Genomic DNA, 23,475 nt, shown 5'->3' with positions numbered 1-23,475 from the left:
ACCTGAGAAGGTGCACCGTGAAGACCGAGAGGTCGGGCGAGTAGAGGCGGGGAGCTGATCACGTCGGGGTCACCAGCTGTGGGAGTCAGGAAACGAGACGAGATGACCGTGGGTGAAAGCTGACCTCCCCCAGGGCGGGAGCGCTGCTTTATTTAAATCCATGTGTAAGCCAGTGATTGGACAGTTTGGTCACAGGACTGCACATGCTCTTTACGCCATGAGGCACTAGGCACTTGCTGATTGGGCTACGTCGGGTGCAGGCAGCACAGGCTTCCACGTGGTTTGCCAGCGTGGCGTCTGGTACTTTTCCTACACCCTACACTTCTGGGTGACATCATCATGCTGCACGCACGCAAAAGTCCCCCACTCCAGGAAGCTGGGCGCTTGGCAACCCTAGTGACATACCTATTTTATATAAACATATTTGGCTTTTGAGATCTGTGTTAAGCGCTTAGGGGGCACTTTTAGACCAGATCTTGTATGTGGAGAAATGGGGCACCACTATTACTATTGGTCAGAATACCTTTTTTTCAGCTATGTGGCTGAACAGCCCTGCTCGGTTTTGCAGGCCCTGTTCCACCCTGCCCTCCTGGGGTTTCTCAACACGTGTAGAGGCTTTTTTCCCTGTCTCTCTAGTAACTTGCCACCACCACTTGACCTTTGTAGGAACTGGCCACTGGGAGGGTCAGAACTAGCTTCCCTTCCAAATTCTAAGGCCTTGCCTCTGTGTCCCCTGCTGCCCAGAGCCTGGTCACCATGAAAACAATTTACTGCCTTGTGCACCCCTAGAGGAATAGCTGCTTGCCAGCTGTCTGCCTTCCCTCTGGCACTCCTTTTAAAATAGTGTGTCCAAGTCACAGGATGGTTAGCCTCTAGGTGGGGCCTGGAGATCTCCCACTTTTACAACTGATCTCCAGCTGGCAGAGATCAGCTTCCCTGGAAAAAAATGGATGCTTTGAAGGGTGGACTCTAGGCCATTGTTCAGTGTTGAGGCCCCTCCCTCCCCAAACCCTGCCATCTCTCAGATCCACCCCAAAGTCTCCAAGTATTTTCCAACACAGACCTGGCAACTCTAGCCTAAGATGGTGGAGGTCTTTGTGGTACAGAGAACCACTACCCGCATCAAAAGTTATAAAACATTTATTAAAAAGAGAATGTTTACAAGCATACTTTTAGCACAGCATCAGACTGAGCAAGGAATTCAAAAGAAAAGGGCAAAACACAATTCCTTTGCCCCTCCCTCTATACATGCCCTATCTGATGTTAAATATAAGGCAGGCTCCTTAGCTTGGGAAGTTAAGGATCTCTACAGAGCTCCATTACCTTGAAGGCTCCCTCAAGTGTAGGACAGCATATGGCAATGGCTGCCTCCTGCAGCTCTCTGTTAAGAGTTCTGTCTGCTCTGATGGAGTCAGCAAAAAGAGCCCTCCTCCTTGCTCCCAGGAGTTTTTATCACATCTGTTTTTCCACTCACTGACCAGGTCAGGCTGGGTCAAAGAAACTTTTCCTGAAGTCTCCAGAAGATTCTTCTTGAAGTCCTTCTAGTATTTAACACCTCCAAATTGCTGTCACTGCTAGAGGAGGAGGAGACTGGAGCATCCTATTGTCTTTAGCTAGACGTATTAGCATTTCTTAAGAGGTAGCTGAGGTGAGGCTGGATAGCCATTGAACTGACTTCCCCTTTCCTGCCTGTTCTCTGCCCAGAGGGGGGGGGGGGCTTTTAAAACCTCCTAGGAAATATTTTACTCAGGTCAGACTTGTACCCAAAAATGCATTTCTTTACCAACTACATGTAGCTTGAAAGCTTTGCCCTTCACTTGGTCACAGCTAGTCTACAGTGATCCATGCCTTAACACTAGATTACTGCAATGAACTGCAGGGGGCTGCCCTTGAAGAAGATTTCAAAACTCCAAAAGACCTTTTCTTTTGAAGTAAATGTGAAGTTATTTATTTTGCCCTTTGTTGGGTTTTATGATGTCAATTTTATTTCTGTTAATTATGTGTTAACTGAATTTTAACTTCCTGCTATTTGATTTGCATATGGAAATTGCTTTGAGCATATTTGGGAAAGCAATATAAATATTAAATAAATAACATCAACTGCCAGATCTATCCAGGCTGTTTCTTCAGGTGATCACTGCCTTGCTGTGCTTTCTCAGCATAATCTGTTTATCTGGAATATTTTTTTTTCTTTGTGCTAGATCAGCTGTTGTCTCTGAATAATGTCCATCCTATACTCAAGTCCACACCCATTCTCAGTCATCTGGATAAAAACTACTTACAATTCCATTCAGACTGCTCTTTGCCCAGTTCTTTGCACTAGGAAGAAACAGATCAAATAAGAGAGTAGAAGGCTACCTTGCACCTACTTACTGACATCAAAAGTGACTCATAGCTGACTTGTAGCTGAGGCCTTCATGTGACCAGAGGAACTGCATTCTCTTCCATAGTAAAATTAGATTTTAAAATACAGCAGCAGCTGACAGCTTATGGGGGCCCTTTCTTACAAGCCCAGGGAAATGCTGATTGCCACTTCGGGGTCAGTCAGCAAGTTTTCTCAAGACCAGTTTGGCAAGGGATCCTGGAGGTTTTTGCTATCTTCTGGTCATGAAGCAGGGGTCACTGGGAAATGTATATGTGTGGGGGTGGTATTTGTGAATTTCCTGCATTGTGCAAGAGTTTGGACTAGATGACTCTGGAGATCCCTTCCAACTCGATAATTCTATGACCAAATAAATAAATAAAAGTGTTTTAACAAATCTGATTAAAATCTGATTAAATAAATAAAATGTTGTGTTTGTATATAAAATCAATGTCTTCAAGTACATTCGATCCATCCACTTCATTCTCTTACCACTGCAATTGGTAGTGTTCATCCAAGTGGGGAGAAATAATTATGTGCATACCAGTACTGAAACAAGAAAGTGCATGCATACTCCTTAAACAAATCCAGTGCTGAGACCTCCATTGCGAGTTAGATTGGTATACATAAGCTCTGCTGCACTTGCTGCTTACTGCTGCTCCATCAAACAAGACTTGGAGATGGGAATTCATAAGGAGTTTCTGGTGTTTCTGAAAATATTGTTTGGGTGAGAGAACATAAGAACATAAGAGAAGTCATGTTGGATCAGGCCAATGGTCCATCCAGTCCAACACTCTGTGTCACACAGTGGCCAAAAAACCCAAGTGCCATCAAGATGTCCACCAGTGGGGCTAGAAGTCCTCCCACTGTGCCCCCCCAAGAACAAGAATACAGAGCATCACTGCCCCAGACAAAGAATTCCAGCAATAAGCTGTGGCTAATAGCCACTGATGGAGCTCTGCTCCATATGCTTATCCAGTCCCCTCTTGAAGCTGTCTATGCTTGTAGCCGCCACTACCTCCTGTGGCAGTGAATTCCACATGTTAATCACCCTTTGGGTGAAGAAGTACTTCCTTTTATCCGTTCCAACCCAACTGCTTAGCAATTTCATTGAATGTCCACGAGTTCTCATATTATGAGAAAGGGAGAAAAGGGAGAGCCAGTTTGGTGTAGTGGTTAAGTGTGCGGATTCTTATCTGGGAAAACCGGGTTTGATTCCCCACTCCTCCACTTGCACATGCTGGAATGGCCTCGGGTCAGCCATAGCTCTGGCAGAGGTTGTCCTTAAAAGGGCAGCTGCTGTGAGAGCCATCTCCAGCCCCACCCACCTCACAGGGTGTCTGTTGTGGGGGAGGAAGATAAAGGAGATTGTGAGCCGCTCTGAGACTCTTTGGAGTGGAGGGCGGGATATAAATCCAATATCTTCTTCTTCTTCTACTACTTCTTTCTCTACCTTCTCTATCCCATGCATAATCTTGTAAACCTCTATCATGTCACCCCGCAGTCAAAGTTTCTCCAAGCTAAAGAGCCCCAAGCGTTTTAACCTTTCTTCATAGGGATAGTGTTCTAACCCCTTAATCATTCTAGTTGCCCTTTTCTGCACTTTTTCCAGTGCTATAATATCTTTTTTGAGGTGCGGTGACCAGAATTGTACGCAGTATTCCAAATGAGGCCACACCATTGATTTATACAGGGGCATTATGATACTGGCTGATTTGTTTTCAATTCCCTTCCTAATAATTCCCAGCACGCCATTGGCCTTTTTTATTGCAACTGCACACTGTCTTCACATTTTCAGTGAGTTATCTACCACAACCCCAAGATCTCTCTCTTGGTCAGTCTCTGCCAGTTCACACCCCATCAACATAAGAGAAGCCATGTTGGACTGGATGGGCCATTGGCCTGATCCAACATGGCTTTTCTTATGTAACATGTATTTATAGCTAGGATTTTTGGTTCCAATATGCATTACTTTGCACTTGGCCACACTGAACCTCATCTGCCATGTTGACGCCCACTCACCCAGCCTCGACATTCCTTTGGAGTGCTTCACTGGTTTTCACCACCCTGAACAATTTAGTGTCATCTGCAAACTTAGCCACTTCACTGCTTACTCCCACCTCCAAATCATTAATAAACAAGTTAAAGAGCATGGGACCCAGTACTGAGCCCTGCAGCATCCCACTGCTTACTATCTTCTACTGCGAAAATTGCCCATTTATACTCACTCTCTGCTTCCTATTAATTAGGACTTGTCCTTTTACTCCATGACTCTCGAGCTTACTAAGGAACCTTTGATGAGGAACTTTATCAAAAGCTTTCTGGAAGTCAAGGTAAACAACATCTATTGGGTCCCCTTTGTCCATATGTTTGTTCACCCCCTCAAAGAACTCTAACAGGTTAGTGAGACAAGTTCTTCCCTTACAGAACTCATGCTGAGTCTTCCTCAATAACTTGTTTTTGTTATTGAGCAGTAGCCACAGGTTCTAAAAACTCCTTTTTTGAGTCTTGTCTCCAGTGATGATTGCCTAAGAGGTCTCTTCTGGTCACTTGCAAGATCTGATTGTAAGAGAGAGATGCTGTTGCCTGGGAAATCAGGTGAATCAAAGAAAAATAAGACGCCTGCTGCTACTAATAGTATGCACCCAATCACAAAAAACACCCATTTTTCCAGGGGTGTTTCTAATTACCTAAGAGACCCCATGATTCAGTTTACTGTTCCAGAAACTACAGTGACAACCCAAAACAGTACTGTTCCAGAAACTACAGTAACAACCCATTTTTGCATGCATTTTCAGTTTGGGGATGCACACCCCCTACTAGAAATTGTTCTTTAGGATGTCAGATTGAGATTTATTGCATCAATTACTGCCTGATCTTTTTAACTGGAGATGCCAGGGATTAAACCCAAATCAATCAAAGAAAATGCTCTATTTTTATTTATTTATGTCCACCTTTTTCACAGAGACTCAAAGTAGATTAATTTTTTTTATTGGATTTATATCCCGCCCTCCACTCCGAAGAGTCTCAGAGTGGCTCACAATCTCCTTTACCTTCCTCCCCCACAACAGACACCCTGTGAGGTGGGTGGGGCTGGAGAGGGCTCTCACAGCAGCTGCCCTTTCAAGGACAACTCCAGCCAGAGCTACGGCTGACCCAAGGCCATGCTAGCAGGTGCAAGTGGAGGAGTGGGGAATCAAACCCGGTTCTCCCAGATAAGAGTCCGCACACTAAACCACTACACCAAACTGGCTAAATGAGTCAGTACAAGCAACAAAATGAGACAGAATAATCCACGCATTATGATAGTGTAAATATTAACATGGCACATTAAGTGGTACATAAATTACATAATAGGATCCTCCTTACAACAAGCTAAATGCAGCAGGATAAACCTGCCCTTGCAGATGACAGCAACATCTTGAGCCAGTAGCAGGCTGGGATATTTCCTAGTCATCTGTAACAGCTGGAATCAATGGATGTGTGACTTCCAAAGGAGCAAGCGTTGCACCATATAATATAGGGATTATGATGGAAATAAAAGAGAACCAAGAATTCAGTTTAAGAAGATTTTTGGTAGGAAAGGAGCAGATCATGCCAGTCTGCTTCACCTTAAATGGCAATCCCAGTGGTGGCATTCTGCTACCAAAAACATAGGGAGAAATGAGCACTATGCTACAGATTACAGCTCAGATTCTCTTCCCTGTGTAGTGCCAAAATGGACTATTTCAGGCTTCCTCTGGACCCTTTTTCAATATTCCTCTTCTCCCTCACTCCTAGCAGGGATTCAACAGGTCAATGGGCATTATGTATCTGGTATGTAATTAAAATGGTCTTGATCATGAGGCCATAAATGTTGTTTAACTAATTAATAAATAATAATTCAAAAAAGGCTACTATTATCATTTTAGTGTGATAAGCCTTTTCTGTGTTTTTATTTTAATTGTTATTAGTGTTATGTTGTAACCTACCTTTGTGCAAGATTTAAACACACTTGGGATAGTGTTTTTAAACAATCTATTTGCTCCGCAATGAAGATGTCTAAAAGTCAGTACTTTTTGTGGTATTGTTAAAATACATCCTTGATTGACAGAGTAAAATTATACATTTAAGGACAGTTTAAGAAGATAAGCATGACTAGTGGAGAGCAATTTTTTTAGTACCTGAAAATAATAACTTACAATGAAAGTATTTCTTTATCCACACTTGATAATGGTTTATGAATATGCCTCAGGCATCAACAAAACTTGTTTAAATTCCAGAACTAAGGCTGATTAATTAAGATGTAAGAATCCAGCTTAGTTTTCAGATGCCAAGTTCAGCCTTGCAAAACTGGCAGAATGCAAGTTATGTTTTGACTTGTAAACTGTCTAAAAACCCTCAAATTACATAAAATCATCTGGTATGCCAACACTTTTTGTAAAACCTCTCTTACAATAAGTACCTGATGAACTTTCTAATAAAGAACCAGGGTACATTTTCTAAGTCATATGCTTACATAAAGTGTACTTATAAGTACATAGGGTACATATGATTGACATGAGAGATAGGGTTGCCAGTCTCCAGGTGGGGCTTGAAGATCTCCCACTTTTACAACTGATCTCCAGCTGGCAGAGATCATTTCCCCTGGACAAAATGGCTGCTTTGAAGGGTGGATTCCATGGAATTGTACCTTGATGAGGCCCCTCCCTTCCCCAAACTCCACCCTTTTCTGGATCCACCCCCAAAGTCTCCAGGTATTTTCCAACACAGACCAGGTAATCCTGGGGGGGGGGGGGACAATCATATAAAACAGGTGTCCCACAGGCTGCCTATTGCAAAACCTTGTTTGCAGTCCAAATCATACAAAAACAGTGATAGAATCTTCTACCAAAGTTACACTCCAGTCACCAGGAGAGGAAGCATAATAGACATCAATTTCTGTTTTGTAAAAACACACTAAAAATGAAGTACCACACCTAGGGTTGCCAAGTCTAATTCAAAATATCTGGGGACTTTGGGGGGTGGAACCCTATGAAGAAAGGTTGAAACGCTTGGGGCTCTTTAGCTTGGAGAAACGTCGACTGCGGGGTGACATGATAGAGGTTTACAAGATAATGCATGGGATGGAGAAAGTAGAGAAAGAAGTACTTTTCTCCCTTTCTCACAATACAAGAACTCGTGGGCATTCGATGAAATTGCTGAGCAGACAGGTTAAAACGGATAAAAGGAAGTACTTCTTCACCCAAAGGGTGATTAACATGTGGAATTCACTGCCACAGGAGGTGGTGGCGGCCACAAGTATAGCCACCTTCAAGAGGGGTTTAGATAAAAATATGGAGCAGAGGTCCATCAGTGGCTATTAGCCACAGTGTGTGTGTATATATAAATTTTTTTGCCACTCTGTGACACAGAGTGTTGGACTGGATGGGCCGTTGGCCTGATCCAACATGGCTTCTCTTATGTTCTTATGTTCTAACCAGGAGACTTTCACATTCTCTAAAATAAATAAATTAAAATACAGCTGTGCAGTTATCTTGAATACAGCCTTCATTTTCACATCCCCCAGAAGCTGCACATCCTCCCTCCCTCCCTCTCTCTCTTTCACACACACGCAAAGCAGCCAAAACAGTTTGCAAGCACACACTTTTGTGATCTTACTGAGACAAGATCTGCTCACAGAGTTGTTGAATGTAACTATTTGCTGTATATTCAAGCAGGTTCTTCAGACTAACACAGGGAAACCAAACGTTCTAGTTTACTATTTGTTCTCTATTTTACTGTGCAAACAACTTCTGAAAGGAATATAAAATAAATGGAGGGACTGGGCTAGTTTCCCTTTCTTACAGCTTCACAGCTCACTGGGTGCAGCCACCGCTGTTCTGTCAGCTCACCCCACCCCCATTCAGCCTGGCTCCTACAGATTTAAAAGCATACAAATCTTCCAAAAGCAAGCAGTTTCCAAGCTTCTTCTAGTCTTCTGAGGTGGAAAAACACATGGTGGCTTTTGGGGCGGGGCTTCCCCCTGCCAGCCAGCTTTCTAGGGGCAGGAAGGAGCCTGCAAAACCAGGGGATCCCCTGCTGAGACCTGGGGTTTGGCAAGCCTAACTTCAGAACTAGAATCACTTCAATACCAAAGTGTGCTTGCTCCCTCCAGTTTCCCAGAATGCCGCTTGATTATCTCTTAAATGGGCAGTAGCATACAAACAAAACTTTCATCAACTGTTATGAGCCTGTCCCCAAGTCCTAGTTTTAAAAAAGGATGGTAACAGTAGATTTGGTGTAGGCTGTAGGAAATTAAATGATCACTGTAAATTGATCTCTTACCTTCTGTATCAGATTACAATTTAGATGCCAGAGGCAGATAGGTCATTATGGCCACTAGGACTTTTCCAGTGGCACCATCTTAAGGAATCACTGATGTAAGAGCAGGGGTGGCCAACGGTAGCTCTCCAGATGTTTTTTGCCTACAACTCCCATCAGCCCCAGCCAGTATGGCCAATGGCTGGGACTAATGGAGTTGTGGGCAAAAAACATCTGGAGGGCTACCGTTGGCTACGCCTGATATAGAGGAAAGTGTTGTGAGAGAGGGTCTGGTATTATTTTACAATCCTAGAAGTAGGGTAGGAATACAAAGTATAGCTAGGTTTTGAGAAGTGGTGGAATGAAGCACTTTAAAAATAAGCACTGTTAAAAATAAGTGATTAATAGTCTTGAATGTTTTGATCAATTGTAGTAACAGGTTCAGTGTTATTTTCTAGGCCAAGAGAAAGTCTGTTATAACTAGCTTGGACACTATCAGTTCTTTTTCTGGGAGGATTGGAGTCTGATTAGTATATATGGGGGGTTGGCTTACAGAGATCAGAGCTAGAGTTTATGATAAAAGAATGGTGATGTAGACTTCCGGGTTTTGGTCATGGAGGATTGAGCTTCTCTTCAGCCGACGAGCAGATCAGAACCTCTGTTCTGGGCAGAGAAAGTGATCTTAACACCTGCTGCCTACCTCTTCCAGGCAGGGAAGGGGCCAAGATATTTAAGTTCTGAGGGGATTTACTTTGGCTGACGAGGGGCTCCAGTGGGGTTTCTTTTTGGCTTTGAAGAGTCCCCCGGGAAGGACTGCATGAAATTGTCTACAGAGGATCTTTGAGGCCATTAAATTATCTTAAATCCATCAAGATACAAAGCTTCTTTGAGACTGATCAACATCTGATAACCAAGAGAGCAGTGCTTAGAAGGAAATCAGAATAGAAGGTAAAAGATTTATATTTATCACTCCAGGACAAATAAAAGACTAAATAAAAATAAAAACAAAGGTCTGGATCCAGAAATGTCATATTATATCTAGGAGGATAAAGGAGGGGTTAAAATTGGGACTTAAAAATTTGGAAAATTTCCTAAAAAAGGAAAAAAAATGGAGAATTTCCTAAAAGAGGAAAAATAATATTTGTTTGGAATACCTGTGATCTGAATAGACAACCCCTCCGAGAAGATTTGCTGAGCTGGTGATTATAATACAGGAAATGTCATTATTGAAATAACGTGAGACTTCACAACCATTGAAAACGAGACTTCATGTCAAGAAAGGAAGGAAGGTAAAGGAAGGCGCCATTAGGAGAAGGGAAAAATAACAAGTCCTCCAGCCCTCTCTGGGACTCAAAATCATAGAGAAGTATCAGCCGCCATTATAAGAAGGTCAAAACTTTAAAAGTTAATAAAAAGAAATCTGGACATTAAAAGACAGCAGAGCCGGCAGATATCGTCATTAAAAGGTAAAATCTATTGGACTACGTACTTAGAATTAACTTTGGTGTAGTTTTGGAGAAAAAAGGGAAAAAAATTCAGACAGACAGAAAAACTGCAATGGCCATTTTGAACAATTTTTTTTTTTTTAAAAAATTAATATCTCGACTTAGGAACATCAGAGAATGGCGATTTTGGGCTTATGCAACAGGGCATGATCTAATCTACAGGACTGTGTACTTAAAATCTGAATTTGAGAGGTCAGCTTTTGAACCTATTTAAAGCAGCAGACAAACAGTGATGTCGGTGCAAAGATTAGCAGCAAAGCAGATGCAAATGAGTGTTGGGTCACTTGAAGAAGAGAAAATGGCTAAATTTAAAGCTGACAAGACTGATAAAGCAGGATGGCAAGAAGCAATGAATGCTATGGAAGCAAGATTGGCAAAGATAATTAGAGAAACAAAAACAGAACTAAAAATAGAACTAAAAAAAGATATTGAGACCAGTGCAGAAGAGGTTAAAAAAGACATTGAAGATCTCAGAAAAGACTCACAAGCAGCTCTACAGAAAGTGCAAAAGGTATAAGAAAAGGTGAAAGACCTAGATACAAAAATGGATAATGCAGATTCCACTATGCAAAAAATGCAGGAGAAAGCATTATTAGCTGATTGTAAACTAATGGAGAACCAAATATGGCTAAGCGGGGTGCCTGAGTCTACTACTACTGATCTAAGGCCATATATAATTGAAATTATTGCTGAATTTTTAGGAGAAGACCAGAAGGAACTGATCATTATTATGATTATATCTACAGAGTAAATTCAGAGTATGCAAAAAAAAATAAGTTACCAAGGGATGTGGTGGTGAGATTTGAGACAAGAGACATGGTGGGAAAGATTCTTAGTGAACAATTCAAGAGCCCACTGGAGGTGGATGGCAGTAAAGTAAGAATTATGAAAGAACTGCCAAGGAAAGTCATCAGTGACAGGAGACTTTACAGAAGATTAACAGAAAAGCTGAGAGAAAAAGAAATAAGATATAGATGGGAACTTCCAGAGGGTTTGAGTTTTGAATTTAAAGGACAAAGATTTACCATCTCAACCGTTCAACAAATGACAAAATTTTTGAGTGAACATAAAGATTTTGGGGAACCAGATAAAGATTAAAAACCATTATAGATTACAAATTAATATCTTGAAATATAAATGGACTTAACTCACCATAAAAAAGGGCAATTTTTTATTGGATCAGGAAACAAAAATATAATATAATTTGTCTACCAGAAGTACACATTAAACAAATGAAATACAAATTTTTATGGAGTAAACAACTAGACGTGGAATTTTTTTCATTGGCCAAGGAGAAAAAAGGGATAGTTTTTTATATTAAACAAGAACGAGACCCAAAATTAATCTTTAAAGATGATGATGGCAGATATATTGCGGTAGAAGTGACACTGAACTACAAAAGAACTTTGCTGTTGGGAGTATATGTTCCAAATGGAGCAAAAGACTCTTTTTTAAAAGAACTAATGCAACAATTAGACCAAGTGGTGTACAATCAAATTATGATAATGGGAGATTTTAATGGGACAGTAAAAAATACTTTGGACAGAACGGGGGGGGGGGGGAAATAATGAAGTGAAACTACCAAAATCATTTTTCAATTGGTAAAACAAGAGAGCTTAGAAGACATATGGAGGGAATTAAACCCCAAAGAGCGTGATTATACTTATTTCTCAGCAAGGCATAATTCCTGGTCGAGAATTGATATGATTTGGGCCACTAAAGTTCTCGGACTTTTAACAAAAAAAGTAGAGATACTTCCTAAAATAAGAGCAGACCACAACCCAATATTGTGGTCTGCAAAATCGGAGGAAAAGACTAAGGTGGCGGATAAATGAGCATTTGCTACAGAAACAGGAAATAGTGGTGTCTCTGGAAAAGGAAACTAAAGATTTCTTCCAAATAAATGAAAAAGATTTAGTTCCGAATTGTGTGGGATGCTTATAAAGCAGTGATGAGGAACATTTTGATAACATTGAACAATAAGGATAAAAGAGCCAAAAATAAGCAAATGATGGACATCCAGAAAGAAATTGGCAAAAAAGAGAAAGAGCTTAGAAAATGACGTGGGGAAAAGAAGATTATAAAAAAAAATTACAATATTACAAAGCCAATTGAGCCATTTGTTGAATAAAGAATTGGAATGGAATTTAAAAAGATTACAGCAGAAATCTTTTGAAGGTGCAAATTAGCCTGGAAAATACCTTGCATGGCAAATGAAAAAAAGAAGGGAGAATAAAGTAATTAGCAAAATTGTATGTGGAGGAAAAGATATTGTGGACCATGAAGGCATTAAAAGGGAATTTTACAAATATTATTCCAAATTGTTTAAAAGCCAAAAGGTAGACAGAAAAAAAATTGATGAGTACCTACAGAAAATTAAGATTAGCGCATTAACAGAAAACATGGAGAATCTGTTGAATAAATCAATTGAGAAAGAAGAAATAGAGGAGGCGATCAACTCAATGAAATTAAAGAAAGCATCTGGTCCAGATGGATTTGCAGCAAAATTTTACAAAGTTATTTCGGAGACGTTATCACCAAAACTTCAGATACTGATGAATACTATAAGATTAGATGGGAAGGTTCCTAGTATATGGAAGGAAGCAGTGATTTCTTTGATACCAAAAGAAGACAGAGACACCAGAAATGTGAAAAATTATAGACCATTAACATATAACCAACTCTTAAAAATTCAAGGAAAAAAGATGGAATTGAAAACAGCTGAGAAAATATTATATAATATAATGGTTTCAATTGCAACAAATGAAGAGTTTGCTTGAAAAGGACATCAAGAATTACAGAATAAGACAAGAACAAACAGAACTGAAACGAAAAGCTGGTCTCAAGGACATATAAATTACTATTGAAACAGTCTACAGAAAACTAAGTAGTCAAATCACAAATGATAAAATGGGCGCTAAATATAAGGAAATACAAATGGAGTCATGGGAACATTTATGGAAGAACTCTATGAAAATTTCTACATAACATCAAAGAAATTTTTTTCAAAATGTTATATAGGGGGTATATGTCACCCAAGAAATTGGCAAAAATGAACAATCAGCTGTCGGATAGATGTTGGAAATGTAAATGTAATGAAGGATCTTTCTACCATATGTGGTGGACTTATGAAAAGGCTAAACAAGTTTGGCAAATGATTAAGCAGAAGATTTCGAAAGTACTAGGATATAATATCAAGAAGGCACCAGAAACTTTCCTGTTGGGATTACAAATGGAAAAATTTCAAAAGAAAGATAGAACAATAATTTGGTATATGCTTTCAGCTGCACGGACTTTATATGCGCAAATGTGGAAATTTGATAAAATACCAGAAATATGGGAATGGACTTTGAAAGTTATGTATTGGAGTGAAATGGACAAACTTACAAGAACCTTAAAAGAAAAAGATTTAGAGAATTTTAAAAATGACTGGAGAAAATTTCAAAAATATATTGAAAAACAATGGAATGTTAAAGGACATGTGGTGATCTTTGACAATGGTTAACTTTTAAAGAAACAATATATGGATTACAGTTATTGGACTATTGGATTAATGGATAATAACCGGGTTTTTTATCTTTTCTTTTCTTTTTTACTTCCTAACGATTAAGAAGAAATAACATGATGATGGACTATTATTATAGCCTTTGGGTTTTTGGGAAAAAGATTCTTTAATAGATTTTATTACCTTATAACAAATAAGATTAAATAACAATATGGGGACGCTTATTAAGAGGTAGGCACTGCTGGGGGTCACAAAAGGGGAGGGGTGGGATGGTGAAAAAGTTATATATGTGTACTAAAATTTAACGATAAATGTTGATATGTGGATACAGTATATTACAGTACAATAAAATTGTTTTTACAAAAAAAAGAATGGTGATGTATAATATAGTGGGCTCCACGCAATGAAGAGGTGAGATGGTAGTGAACATACTCTTTTATTCGTACAGCATACTATAGGGCTGCACTCAAAGACTAGCTACTGGGCCAACAGGGCCAACTATATATACACCCCAGATTTCCAAGCTAGCATGGTTTTTGGCCATTCAAACCAGCAGGGAGCCTGTGATTGGAGCAGGACAGCAGGGATTTGAATCCTACTACCCATTGTTCCCGAGTCCCCAAGCTTAGTTCTATAGGCTTCAATGAGCCATACAAGAACTCCATATATTTGACACATTTCCGATCACATATATAACATAATGACACTTAATAACTGTGCATGTTTTGTTAGTGGGCATTAATTTATGGCTGTGTTTAAGCACCAGTCACAACTCAGGTGAAGTGACCCCCCCAGCTGAACTAGGGACTGTGCAAAGAAAGAGAAATCTGATTTGGAAAGAGAGCTAGAGAAGCAGTCAAACACTAATGTGAGTTGGCTGAGGCATTTCTCCCCCATCCCCCATTTGGTGCTAGCAGATCTGGTGAGCTGTAGTGAACGCCTCTGCTTCCCCCTGTTGTCAACAGGTATATTTATAAATAAATCAAATATTACAGAAAAGTACCAGTACCCTCTCTCCACTGAAGAGAATTATCCAACTTACTCTGAAATGTTTTATTTTTAAATTAAATATGTATCTGGTACAATAAAAATATATATGCAATAAAAAGATCTTATACATAATAGGTACAAGACCAATATGTCTACCCAAACCATAAAGCCCTGTGAAATCCCTAACTCTGTTCATCACATTTTGCTGCAAGTTCCATTTATCTGCAGAACCCTCAATCAGAATGAGTCTAACTTGGAAGTATCTCTGTTGGTAGGTGGTTAGGTTCCCCCCCCCCCCACCCCAGTTCATTGGAATACCAGTCTAGCTGTTGTAATCATATGTAAAGCCAATTCATTAAGATTTTGAAGGCATATCAGCTACATAATTTAACTGGAAGATCTTTGGTTTACAGGGTATCTGTCACTCCAGATATAATTTCCGCCAGTTGTTTCCAATAACCTGTTACCTACTAATTCAGACTGGAAAAAGTCTGCCTTCGCTGCTTCATAAAACCAGCATTTACTAGTCCCAATTCCTAAAAATTACTGCTCTGATTTGGAAACCCATAATCAATTCGGGCTACTTAATGCTGAGATTCTTCCACTGTTTATTCAATTGGCAGCTTGAGAGTGCTGGAATAAAACTGTAGATTTCAAAACTGACACAATTGGCTCCTTGGAGGTCCTTGACTTCTTTGGTAGAGAAAGAATGTTAACAATTATTATTAATTATTATCTATAAGAAGTTTTTTAACTGTTACTTCAAGATGCCAGATGGAAATGTTCCTCACTGTAACCGGGAATCAAATATTTAGTTGAATTTGAATTCCCATCCTATCATTGTATGCTGACAATACTTAAATTAAGATGGGTCCCTTTGATTCTAAATAAACGTATATTACTTAAATGTTCTTTGTCTTCTTTCATTTCTGGAAATACAATACCAGGTTTGACTCGTGAATACACAGGCATAAAAGTCTCAAAAGAAACACAGACTGGTTAGGTTCACTTTAGATGCGGTTTCTGTAATATAACCATTAACTCACTGATAGTAAGCAACTATAATACTAGCATTACTATGATATTTTATGTTGTTGTCATTGCTTATTATTAAATATAGTAGTCATCAAGTAGAAAATATTAAGTGTAAGGAGCAGTCATTTCCCACTTTCTTAAGTTACAAAAAACTAAACCATGCTTATTTATCATATCTAACTACAGAGCCAGAGGAAATCTGGGGTGATAGCTTTACTTTTTTTTTACTTGATCCCATGTGCTGAGTCATTATTGTCATTTTATCATTATTATGTAACAGTGTCTTCTGTTGGGTTTCTTTACCCAAGAAAAACAAAGAAGGGAAAGAAACTTAGCCCAAAAGCTGGAGTAAGAAACCTAAAAAGTTAATATGCAATTAAAGGGCCGAACATTAAAAACAAAGTGTAAATAAATCATAAATCAACATACATGTATTTATTGTTGAAAGCTAAAACCATTTAAGGGCCCATCATAAGCCTCTATCCTATGAAAAATCATAAAACCTCAATGGGAACCCACTCAACTTGACCGGACGCATTTCAACCTAAATTGGTCTTCAGAGGTCAAAAAGGTAAGTACACATATTGGCTCATCATACAGAACAGAATAAAACCATAGAACAATGTTGGACCACAAGGAAATTTAGTGAAGTGACAAAGACTTAAAGATATTCTTGAGGCCTCTTGTTCTATAGTCTTATGTCTTAATCAAGAGCATACCTATAACATTCAGTGTTTTTTTGTATGCCACGTGGTCCAGAACTGATCAAGTAAAGTCAGAGCCTATGTGCCAAGAGTTTCTTTACCCAAGGCCATATTTGCAATGGGACCTATGTTCAATCAATGTTCAATCAATTCTGGCTACCTTTCACCTTTATCTGTTATGCATTTTTTTGTCTAACTCAGTATGGCAGCTTGATGATACAATGCTATCCAGAACAGCAGTGCAGCAGCATCTAGAGGTCATAAACATAATTGCAAGACATTGAACCCTTCCTATTCTATAGAATGCATAAATATACAATAATGGACCAGATCATTGATGGAGTCTCATTTATCTGTTCTCCCAAAGACAGATGTGGGGAAATTTTCTATTCTCCCTCCCCTTCTTTTTTGTGCAAATACCAGCAGCATAAATTGTAAGAATTATGCTTATTTCTCAAATTAACAGGTGCTCTTGGCCAAGGATAAATTTTGCATCCTAGGCACAAAGCAGGCAAACAGACAGACATCTTGAAAGCTAAAATACATAAGAACAACATGGTGTCTTTCTTTAGTGACAAGCTGCTCTAAGAAGAAGCTCTGAGAGCTTTATATCAGGGGTAGCCAACAGTAGCTCTCCAGATGTGTTTTGCCTATAACTCCCATCAGCCCCAGCCAGCATGACCAATGGCTGGGGCTGATGGGAGTTGTAGGCAAAAAACATCTGGAGAGCTATCGTTGGCCACCCCTGCTTTATATCAACCAGTAGCATCAGATTGGCTTCTTGAGTCACCTAGGCTAGGAGAATTATAAGTAGTTATTATATAACTGTCCTAAATAGAAGGATCAGAAACTCCATCCTCTGACCAGCAACACTTAGTGGTACAGAGCAGACCTAAACAAGATAGAGCTAAACAAGATGGACATTTGGACACTAGTGAATGGATCTTTCTAGCATTTTAAAAGGAAAATGATCATGCAATACACTGACATATTAAAGCTGGGGATCAGAGGAGAAGGTATATCCTTCTGGGCTTTTCTGCATGTTTATTCCCCCATTGGTTCTGGCCTCATAGTGCTTTACTTTATCACCTGATTTCTGTAGGCATTTTTTCACCTTTCATTTTCACTCTTGTTTTGTCTCTCTCCCCCCCTTCCCTCCCCAGTTTTTTTTTTTAGACCATTTTTACTCTTATATTGTTCTAACCAATTCTGAGTCACCTTCCCCCCCCCTTGTGCATAATGTTTCTGTTGGTTTTCTTTGTCTGTCTATGGCCACCTCCAAAGGGGGAGGCAGTGGGACATCATAACTTCATGGTCAGCAGAGACTCACCAGACCAGAGGCAGTGTTGTTCCTTAATTGCCTCTTTACTGGATGCAGGGAAGTCCACATAGGCTTCCTCATAAGTTCCCTTCAACCACCTGCTTCTGCCTTCTAAACCTTGGGAGGCTGAGCTCTGCCTCTGCCTTGGGGCATTTCCACTAGGGGTGAGGTCAGATGTTCAGAAAATCCCGCTACGGGCATGAGTGGAGTCCGGAAGCATGTCAGATTTTAAGCAGTTGTCCAAACGTCAGCATCTGCGAATGGTGGTTAGCTCGTTTGAGTCCCGCGTTGAGACGACTGGGGTGTGGACTAATTTGATACTGCTTTAAATCTGGAACAAAATTCTTCTGACGGTTCCTGAGCAGAATTTCTCTGTTTGAACACTCCATCATTGGCGACTCGTCGGAAGCACACCACCGCTTCCCTTCCAAAGCCCCCTGCAAGTGATATCACTGTGCCAGTGAATGAGCGAGCGAATGTTGGCTCAATAAATCGTTTACCCGCCCCTATGTCCGGAAACAAAACTCACTTTTGAAATTAGATGTGAACTAGATGTGAACTGATTTTAATTCCTGGGGTTTTTTCTGAATGCGTAGTGCTCGTGCTGGAAAAGTAGTGCCAATGGACTAGCAAAACTGTTAGTGATCCGACCCATTTAAAAGCGACGCACATCCCCGCCCTCAAGAACAAGATCATGGTGGGTGTGCGAGGTCTCTCATGGAGAAGGGAGGAGATCGATAGTGCAGATAGCGGGCATCACTGTACCTGCGCTAATGCAGATTGACGTCTCATGAAACGAGGTCCGGTAGAGCACTCTGATCGATCAGCGACGGGACCCACATGGGATAGAACGGGAGCCTGGCTGTTGTCTGATCGGAAAATTGATTGTGCGGATTATAATAGAGGCGCGTTGCAGATGGATTTAATGGTGAGTGTGACCGCACCCTAGGTCCTTCCCAATTTGGTAGCCTTATCTTGCTGTGGGCTCCAGCTGCTTCTTTAGGTTTCTCTTTCTTCCCTTCTTTGCACCTCCTCAGCTTTGCCCAGCCAGCTTGTATTCCTGACCTCCCTCTTCTCTTTTGACATTGTTATTTTTATCCCTGGGGCTCCATCCATGTTGGTCAAGCCTAGCACCACCCCTTCCTTCTCAGAGCCTGGTTGCTCTCTTAACCCTTTCCCTGCCTTGCTGGGTTTACCTCCAGCTGAGGTTTGCACAGAGAGGCTCCTGCCTTCTCATGAGGTGCCCTGTCTCATCCAGAAGCATCTGTTGCCTTTTGCCCAGTAAGTGGAGCCTCCTGTGGCCTCCACTGCTGTTTTTGTGCCACATCCTCCCACTCACCTCCAGACCTCCGTTCGATGATTGGATAGCCATCATTGTCCAGCCACTCATTGTCCTCCCTTTTGCTTCTGATATTCTTAAAAGCCCTGAAATATTGATAGACCATTATATATTGAGTTCCCAACTTTCATTCTAAAAACAAAAGCTTCTATCCCCTTCACTTGGGGAGAAATAAAGAAAAAGGCATATCTAGAAACTTTTAAAAAAATTAAAAGCTGAGACCTCAGAGAATTTAATTACCTATCATTACAACTGTATATCAATATATCTGTGTTTTAGGGCTATTTTCCTTTTCTTTAATGATTGACTCATTTGACCTAAGGTCTCATGCCAGCCCACCTCCCTGAATATCCTCCAGGTCCCCAATAGGGGTCAGTCCTCAGAGGTCCTCATGGCTTCCAGGTGTGCATGCATGTGCACACACACACAAATACAAAAAAAAATCTAACCAAGTTCTTGGAAATGCAAATATATCAAAAGAATATTTGTTTCATCATTCTCTATGATCTTGTCTGGTTGCTGCTTCCATTAATTTCTGCCTGATGATAAACGTTACCTCTTGCAAAGTTTCAAGTGCAGCATAGTTACAACTCTATCATGACATTCTTTATAGTCAATTTGAGCAATTTTACTGCAGGCATTAACGGTGTGGTCCATTGAGTCATCCTTTGTCTTGCAAAGACAACATTTACTATCAACAGTGGTCTTCTGAATCTTGGCTTTATTTCAAGGGCCTTCTCTTGTGCAGCTTGTAAGCAGCTCTGAGACTCTTCGGGTAGTGAAGGGCAGGGTATAAATCCATTCCTCCTCCTGTATCTCAGACTATCTAGTTAGATAAGAGGTACCACTTACAATTATCTTTAGGATCTCTTGATTACATCAAAATAGATGTTCTGCTTAACACAAAAGGGCCACTTTTTTGTAGCAATTAGAGTGTTGGACTAGGATTGGGAAAGGCTGGATTTAAATCCTGCTTCAGTCATGAAGATCACTGGGTGAGTTTAGACCAGTTACTCTCTTTTTCAGCCCAACTTAACTCACAGGGGTGTTGTGAAGATAAAATGAGATACAACTACATACGCTAATGTGAGTGTAACATGATTCATACAACAGTAAGAGCAGCTATATGTATATACTTCTTTCTCTTCTTCTTTGAGCACATAACACAAATATTCACTCAATCATTCAAGGCAGGCATGAGCTCAGTATGGGTTTCTAAATCCATCACTGTTGAGTTAATATGAATGTATAGGTGTGTGTGCATGCTGTGGAATCTGTAGAAAAGGAGCAGACTGCAGATAATATTTAACTCTTTCCATACCCACTGCAAGAGATAATGCATCTCTGGCTGTAATCTTTTCAGTAAAGTTTATTTCTGGTTTCAGAACCCTGCTGGGGAAAAACAGGTCATGGTGTTTTTGCAGGTGGACTAGGCAGGCAGGGGAAGAGTTAAGCATGCTTCCTCTGGACTGAAACAGCTACAGAGTTATAAAGTAAACACGGGACTGTGAAATCTGAATTTGTCTCATAATGCAGTTTTCCTTCAGAACTGTCAATCTATTTTTTTTTTTAATCCATGAATGGGAAGGGGCACATGTCAAATCTGTTGCCTCCACGGATTGTCAGAAGCCCAGAATACTGGGGCATCACCAAGGAACAACGTGAGTATAGCACTCTTTGTGTACACCTTAGCAGACCGGGTGTGTGGAAGACAAGTCAGCCTGAACAACTAGAATGATTGTCTGAATCAGCATTCTCCCACTCACCCAATATTCAACAGTGTCTTTAATGATTAAAAGGCAGATTACAAAAATAGTCAAATAGATGTACTGTAAATAGTACTTGGTGCCAGCTTTTCAAAGGTTTTATTTAAAACTATAGATCTGAGCACTAAAGAGTTTATTTTTAAAAAAAAAATTATCTGCTAGTAGGATATTTTTATTCTGCTCATTAACATGCTCATTCTGCATTTTGGCTCTGAATTCTATTCCCAGGTACCATAAAGACAAAGGGATTGAATGCTAGCAAGAGGAAAGCACACTCTGCAAATTGCTGAGCGAGCATGCACTAAAGCAGCTGCTTCCCACAAATTTATCTGCTTTGGATAGAAGCAATTAACTTTCCTATTTATGTGGTAAGTAACCAGATAATACTGTGTAATTATATATGATTTGCATTGCATGAAATGGTATTGCTAATTTCCACTGAAGTGTTGCATGCTATTTAAAATAATTAATTTGCTCCAAATTGTTTTCCTGTTGCAAGTATGGATGACTGAGTTTGTCACAATTCTGAAAGATTTTTCTACAAATTTTTTAAAATGTCCTCAGACATCTGTACAACTGCAGCACATGATTTTTGCATAAAACATCAGTAGAATGAAGTCTGCTGGAAGCAAGAGAAAAAACTTATTTCCCAAAATGATTCTGAAACCTCAGTCCAACAACTACTCCTCATGTTATGCAGAGGGTGAATGCGTCTGACATGGAACCACAAGCAATCGCAGTTCAGAGGCTGCAAAAAATTCCACTCAAGCATTCTCTTTTGCATTCTGCCAAATGGAGCGGATAAACTCTTGCTGAGCATGGATCCTGAAGTCAGTACATAATTACAGCCAGAATCCATAATCCTTCTATTTTACATGCCCAACCTGCTCAGAACTGGTCTGCTCCTTCCTGGCTTACGAAACATGGCCTGGTAAGCAGGGCTTTTTTGAGCAGGAACACACAGGAATGCAGTTCCAGCTGACTTGGCTTCAGTGTGTGTGGCCTATTATGCAAACTGAGTTCCTGCTGGGCTTTTTCTACAAAAAAGCCCTGTGTGAAACAATGGTGATATCAGAGGATGTGGTCTAATATGCAAATTAGTTCCTGCTGGGCTTTTTCTACAAAAAAAGCCCTGCTGGTAAATGGAAATAGCTTAAAAACCATCAAAGAAGCCTTCAGCAAACACCCACCCACTTGTGACCAACATGATCCAAACACACAGGAAAATCTCATCTTGAACTGGACCCTGCATGCACTTTGAACCAGAGTAACCTGGGCTGTAGCCTGATATTATTTTTGGCCCTGGATTGGCCCAGTTAGAGCCTTCCTCTTTGAACAAAACAAATTCATGCCTGCATAGTATGCAATCTACACAATTTATTACTTTTGCTGAATCTTCAGTAATACAGTACCAGATTTCTATTCTTTGTCCCAGGAGAAAGTATTTTCACATGTTTACTGCAAGTAGCTGTAAACATGTGAAAATACCTAATAATATCAAGAGAATTTTTTTCCCCACATGGATACCTCATTCCAATGGATTTTCACAACAAAAGATTCCCCCCCACACACCTTCCAGATGACTCCACTTGTGTTTGGCTATACTGTCTATTTTACTTGGGGACAGGCATTGTTTTCTAGACATTTGATCTTTTTCTTTGTACTTCTTCAGGAGAATCTGACTTCAGCTGAAGGAGCCCAGAACTGGTGCATCAACTGGAATATACTGCATCAGTTATGTTAACTGAGTTCAGATAAGCAGTTTGTTCTGGCCTCAAAAGAGCCCCGTGGCACAGAGTGTTATAGCTGCAGTACCGCAGTCCTAAACTCTGCTCATGACCTGAGTTCGATCCCTGGCGAAAGCTGGGTTTTCAGGTAGCCGGCTCAAGGTTGACTCAGCCTTCCATCCTTCCGAGATTGGTAAAATGAGTACCGAGCTTGCTGCGGGGAAAGTGTAGATGACTGGGAAAGGCAATGGCAAACCACTCTGTGGCGGAACCAGCCCGATTCTGCCTTCAGACCCGGTCCCGTCAGCTCCCTATTGAGTCGCCAACTCCTGGAGGGAGCTATTTCTCCTCCTGCCCCTTGGGCTCGCTGCCACCACCTGCTCAGTCTAGGGGTTCCGATTGAGAGGAACAGGACTCCCAATCCCCCTCCTTAGCTATGAGGCCCGACCTCCAGGTCCTCTGCCACCCTGTACTTGGGTTTCACAGAGACCTCAGCACTTCTTTGGGGCACCCCTGGAGGATTGGCACCTTATCCAACTGCATGCCTTCCCCCTTCCCCGGGGCCCCCTTCTCAACACAGCGTGGTCTAAAGCGGTCTGGGGATCTAGGTGGTACAGAGATTGACTGCCAGCATTTAAACAGTAAAAATATATTTATTTAAAAAGAGAAAAAGATAGGAAAAGAAAAACAAAACAAAAACAGTTGCGTTTAAAAAGTTAGCACAGCACAGCACACGCACAGCAAACAGCCTGACAAACAAAATGTGTTATAAACGCGTCCTGCTGGCCCTGATCTAAACTTGCCCTGTCTTGTGAATTACTTACTTAGTCTGCCTGCCTGGGGCCTCCCAGGCAGGAGCCTCCATTGCTCACCACATGCTCGCTCGAGCGCTGGCTTCCAACTCCCTTCTCTTCCTGCTAACACACATGCCAAGAACAA

Source organism: Heteronotia binoei, chromosome 6, assembly GCF_032191835.1.
Source record: "Heteronotia binoei isolate CCM8104 ecotype False Entrance Well chromosome 6, APGP_CSIRO_Hbin_v1, whole genome shotgun sequence".
NCBI classification, from domain to species: Eukaryota; Metazoa; Chordata; class Lepidosauria; order Squamata; family Gekkonidae; genus Heteronotia; species Heteronotia binoei.
This window is presented reverse-complemented; position numbering follows the sequence as displayed.